Here is a 5,663-nt window from a genome sequence, read left to right as displayed (position 1 = left end):
GAAATCAAGAGTCAGACACTTAACTGACTGAGCCACCTAGGTGCCCCTCTATCTACTGAGTTTTGAGAAAGAGTCTGCTAATTTTTCTTTTTTTTTTTTTCCCAATTTACTTATTTTCAGAAAAACAGTATTCATTATTTTTTCACCACACCCAGTGCTCCATGCAAGCTGTGCCCTCTATAATACCCACCACCTGGTACCCCAACCTCCCACCCCCCCGCCACTTCAAACCCCTCAGACTGTTTTTCAGAGTCCATAGTCTCTCATGGTTCACCTCCCCTTCCAATTTACCCAAATTCCCTACTCCTCTCTAACGCCCCTTGTCCTCCATGCTATTGGTTATGCTCCACAAATGAGTGAAACCATATGGTAATTGACTCTCTCTGCTTGACTGATTTCACTCAGCATAATCTCTTCCAGTCCCGTCCATGTTGCTACAAAAGTTGGATATTCGTCCTTTCTGATGGAGGCATAATACTCCATAGTGTATATGGACAACATCTTCCTTATCCATTCATCCGTTGAAGGGCATCTTGGTTCTTTCCACAGTTTGGCGACTGTGGCCATTGCTGAGTCTGCTAATTTTTAATATTACTTCCATTGCTTATAAGCATGTGTGCAATTTTTTTAAATTGTAAGTTACCTCGAATCCTTTTAGAATAGGAAGAATCTGGTTTACAAACAAACCTACAGAGTGCAGTCTTCTGTGAGTTTCAACAAAGATCAGAGGCATTCCTTTCTCCTTTTCCATAGATCCATAGAGATATATATATAGTCCATAGATCACTTAACCAAACATGCGTCTCTACGTTCATCCAAGAACAGACAATGATGGAAGGGACACAGAACTGCACAGACAGGAAGTGACTCAGGAAATGGTAGAGGTGGTCAACCATAGTCTTTTTCTTCTCTTACATGATATTTGTATGCTTTGAAACTATTGAAAAGGAAGATCTCTCCTTGAGAATGTAATGAACGCATTTATCATATTGGTTGTTGTTAATGGCATGTATATTTCTTCCATTTGGCAGCTCCGTCTAAAGGTATTCAAGAGTTAGCCATGAATAATAGAGTTAAACTTCTGTCTGTCTCACTAACGTTCAGTTAGGGACAGTGGTCACATCTTTAATGGCATTCACACATGCCACATACATGCCGTGGGCTTAACCCTTGTGGGAATCACACTTGGATAAATTATTTATTATGAACAAGGAGAAACAATACCTGGATTTCTTAGGATAAACATGAAAAATGCTACCTCACACCAGTCGATAGGCACATCGGGGTTGTTGCAGAGTTTCCTGTAAAAGCTTTTCACATCTTGACTCTTCACTTCTGGACCGAAGAGTTCTTGCACAACCTCATAAAACTTGTCATAATCGATTACATCTGCATTGTAACAAATTGCAAGAACATGGTTACCAAACTCCAAGGACTCAGCTCCTTTTCCTATCTTCTAATCAGTTTCCTCATTTCAACCTATTAAAACCAGATAATGCCTCATTGGAGGGTTCTTTACATTAGAAACATAACTCAGTCCTTGACTAAAATATTACTTAGAATAAAATTTGGTCTTCAGTCCTTCCTCCACAGCTTATGTTTCAACGAGGCGTTTTGTTCAGGAATACAAAGAGAAGAAAGTGGATTAGTTCTTTCCTGTTATGAAAAGTTTTACCAGTCAGGAGTGTCTGCGAGAGCTCATCTCAGGTAGAAGAGACAGGAGCAAAGAGCAATTCTTAATCGGTTCTTTGATGGTATGTGGACACACACACACCATGCTTGAGTTTGATTCTGCCAAATTTCATGATTCACTTGGGAGCTACTATTGAGTCTAAAGATAAGGAAGAGTTTGACACGAAAAGGCATCATTATTGTTAAGTGTGAGAACCGAGCTAGACACTGGGCTTCAAACTAAATCAACAAGTTCCCTTCCTCGGGGAGTTTACGCTCTAGTGGGAGAAACATAAAATCCACATGCAAAGAAACAAGATCTTTACCGATTGAGACAGGCAAGACTAATTACTGGAGTTGGGCATTGGATGAGCGGCTATCTGTGTGTAGGGGACTCTCTGGGAAGCTAGAAATGTTCTTGGCCTGCATCTGGCTGGTAGCTGCAGAAATGTTTACAACGTCCACGTCTACTGTGCTAAACACTTAAGATTAGCGCGCTCCGGAGGCTCTCCTGTATGTCACACCTTAGTAGCAAAGTAAATGTATAAAGGTGTAAAGTACAAAGGTACAGAGCAAGCTAAATACTAGGAAGGAAACCAATACGGTGCTGTGATAGAATTACCTATCAATGGTGGTGGGCTGCGATGGACCTCAGGAAAGCCTCTTTAAGGACATGGGCAAAAAAATGAAGCCAAGACCCGATAAACAAAAAGGAGTCAGCCATGCGTAAAGCTAGACAAGAGCATTTCAGGCAGAAGCCAACAAACAAAAGGACTCTGAGTCTGGACAGAGCTTGGCATATTCTGGGAGGGTCACTGGGTAGGGAGAAGTGAGGGCAAGGAAAACACTGTCACGTGAGATGATCAAGCAGGAGGGTCAGGCCGGAGTCAGCAGTTTGTATTTTATTCTCAGCATGCTGGTAAGGGACTGCTTTTCTCAAAGCAGAGTGGCTGCAGCAAGAGGTAAGAACAACAGCTATGACCCCAGAGAGAGGCTAGTGCGTTAGTCCAGGTTTCAGATAGTGGAGGCGTGGCCAGAACAATGCAGCTGATTTCTCAACTTAGTTATTAATTTTTATTAATAACAATATTATTAATAACAACAATATTAATTATTATTAATAACAACCCCTTTCTTGCTTGGAAATGTCCTTGATTGGATGATAAGAGATATAGGCACTGAGAGGTAGGACGGGAGATGGTGAGATACAGTTGGAGGCCGCATGGCAAAGACTTCTAATGGACTGGAAGTTTTCGTGGGGCAGGAGCAATGAGTGGAGGACAGGCAGGATTCAGAGCAGTGGTTCTCATCCAGGGGAGGTTTCCCCTCCGTCTCCTACAGGGACATTGGCAACATGGTCTACAGACAATTTTGCTTGTTAGAATTAGGGATGGGAATGCTACAGCACCTAGTCGATAGAGACCAGAGATATGCCTAACCATCCTTCAATGCACGGGATAACCCCTCCCACAGCCCACAGTCATATACACAGAACAAAGACGTTAGTAGTACCAAACTTGAGAAATCCTGTTCTAGATTCATGCTTAAGTCTCAGGTTTTCAAACTCAGCAGATTCTGGTGCTACTTACCAAAGCAGGGGCAATTGAGGAGGGACCATGATTCCTGGGGAAAATAAAGCATTCCCTCTGCGTCATATGACATTTCAAATTCTTATGAGTTATCTAAATAGATTAGCCTCTTTAAATTCACACCATGGTGAGTGTCATGTGTCTCCATGTAAATGTATTTCATTGTAGATGTGGCTAGAGGAGGAGGATGAAACTTTTCTTTCCTAGGGTGATTTTAATTCTATCAGGTCATTGACAAGAAGATTAGAGAGCACAGATGAATTCCTTGACATCAAAACATTCTGATTCTTAGCTTCCTGCCTATAGTGAGAAGCGGATCTTATTTTCCAGTATTAAGAATGAATATGAAGGTATGCCAGCCTTAGCAGTCTGAAAAGTTAAGATGATATTTCTCCTTCACAGTCTTTCAGATCAGTCCTTCTATCAGAGTAGGAAATCTAGCAGTAATTAGTTCTTATTGAATGTATATTATATATAATAGACATATAATATACCTACTATACATTGGGCTGTAGTATATTATAGAATACTATTCTATAAAATATATATTACTATATATCTATTGAAATATATTAGTTCTGTATCAACACATGTATACATATACCTACACATATATACATATATGTACTATATAGAGGAGGGAAGTTTTTCAATGTGGCTTTGTGACTGCAAGCTTGAAGTGAAAGCAAGATTACCTTGTTTGCTTAGCACACATTTTTTTTAAATAAGCTCCATGCCTAGGTTGAATTCATGACCCTGAGATCAAGACCTGACCTGAGATCAAGAGTCGGCTGCTTAAACGACTGAGCCACCCAGGCACCCCTGCTTAGCACACATTTAAGGAGCACTTCCTGGACACAAGACTGGGCTAGTCCTAGGGTTACAAAGCCTTCCAAGCACTCACAGGGCAAGTGCTGTGGAGAGAAGGGGCAGGAACACACATCAGTTTCTGCGGGTCAAGGGAAATCCCCGAGATGGCAAGAAAGTGCATTAACCGTGCCAACGGTGGCCTTGTTTGGGGAAAGGTTTTACAGAAAGGTGAGATTTGATTTGGTCTTAAAAAAATGAGCAAGACTTATGGGGACAACGAAAGGGAGGAAAGACATTCTACACTGAAGGAAGGATACATGCAAAATCAGAGGCATTACGAGTATGAGGTGCTTGGGAATGCTGACAAGTTCATTTTGGGATGGAAAGTTCATAGAGGGAAAGTTCCAGGAGCTGATATGGGAAAGGTAGATTGAGGCATGGCTGGGAATAGCCCCGAATGCCAAGTTCACATATATGGACTTTAGAGCAGAGTTAATAAGCCAGGGATGTGACATTTAAAAAAAAAAAATTAAGGAATAACTCTTGGCAAGAAGATGATTATATTGAACCCCTGTTGTAATAGCCCAAGAGTAAGATTCCATGAGATAGTCAAAGGTTATAGCAAGATATCTAGTTTAGGAGACTAGGTGGATGGCATCAGTGCTTTAACACTGAGACAGAACACAGGAAGACTTCAAAAAAAAAAAAAAAAAGAGGCCAAGAAAGAATGAGAAAGAAAAAAATACGAGAGAGCTGTGATGAGACACAGAAGGAGATCGTTTCTGGAAGCAGAGGAGTGAGCTGATGCACGGAAAGGGCCAGGTACGCTGGAAAATGAGAACAATCGAACTCGGCAGTCATATTAGGTGCTGGGATACCTCAGTAGGAGCATTTTCAGCAAAGTGATGAGAGAAATAGCTTGAAAATTAAGTGGTGATGCTGGGGGGAAATTTAGTGGAGAAGCAAAGAAAGGCATACAGTGATACCTTACAGGGAAGAGAAAGTCAAAGTTAGGATGTTTGGGAATATTTTTAGTTTGAGAGAACAAAGCCAGTGTAAAGGATGTTTTGAAGTTGTTGCAGCAAAGTGATAGCCTTGGACGGGAAGACAGATGGACAAAATGACAGATGTTGCTTTGGGGGAATTCAGAAGTGGAGGAAAGAGAGGTTGAGGGAATTCTTGTCTTTTGGTCTTGTTTTTCCTTAGGATGCTGGAACCATGGCTCAAAGGAGATGAGATCCAGAGAGGAGTCAACAGAAGTGGTAAAGGTTTGGGAAATCAATTACAGAGACGGGTAAACAGTGTGACTGGGGAAAAATAAAAGTTCTGTGTAGTGGTTTAGAAGCCCAGCCAAGTTCACACTGATCAAAAAAGTCCATCTTGAAGCTCTGAAGCTTAGCTCTAACACATAGAGTTACTAGGGCAGATGATTTTCCTGTACCTGCCATCCTTTAACAAATAGGATGGGGGGTGGTAATAGCAATAATAGTAATATTTGCCTATTAGAATTGTCAAGAGAATCAATTAATTTATATTTATTAAGGTGATTCATAAATTCTCTTTTTCAAAGGTGATTTATAAATTCTTGACCAC

This window comes from Neovison vison, chromosome 10 (genome assembly GCF_020171115.1).
Source record: "Neovison vison isolate M4711 chromosome 10, ASM_NN_V1, whole genome shotgun sequence".
NCBI classification, from domain to species: Eukaryota; Metazoa; Chordata; class Mammalia; order Carnivora; family Mustelidae; genus Neogale; species Neogale vison.
The sequence above is the reverse complement of the archived record's forward strand: the minus strand, read 5'-3'. Positions refer to the sequence as shown.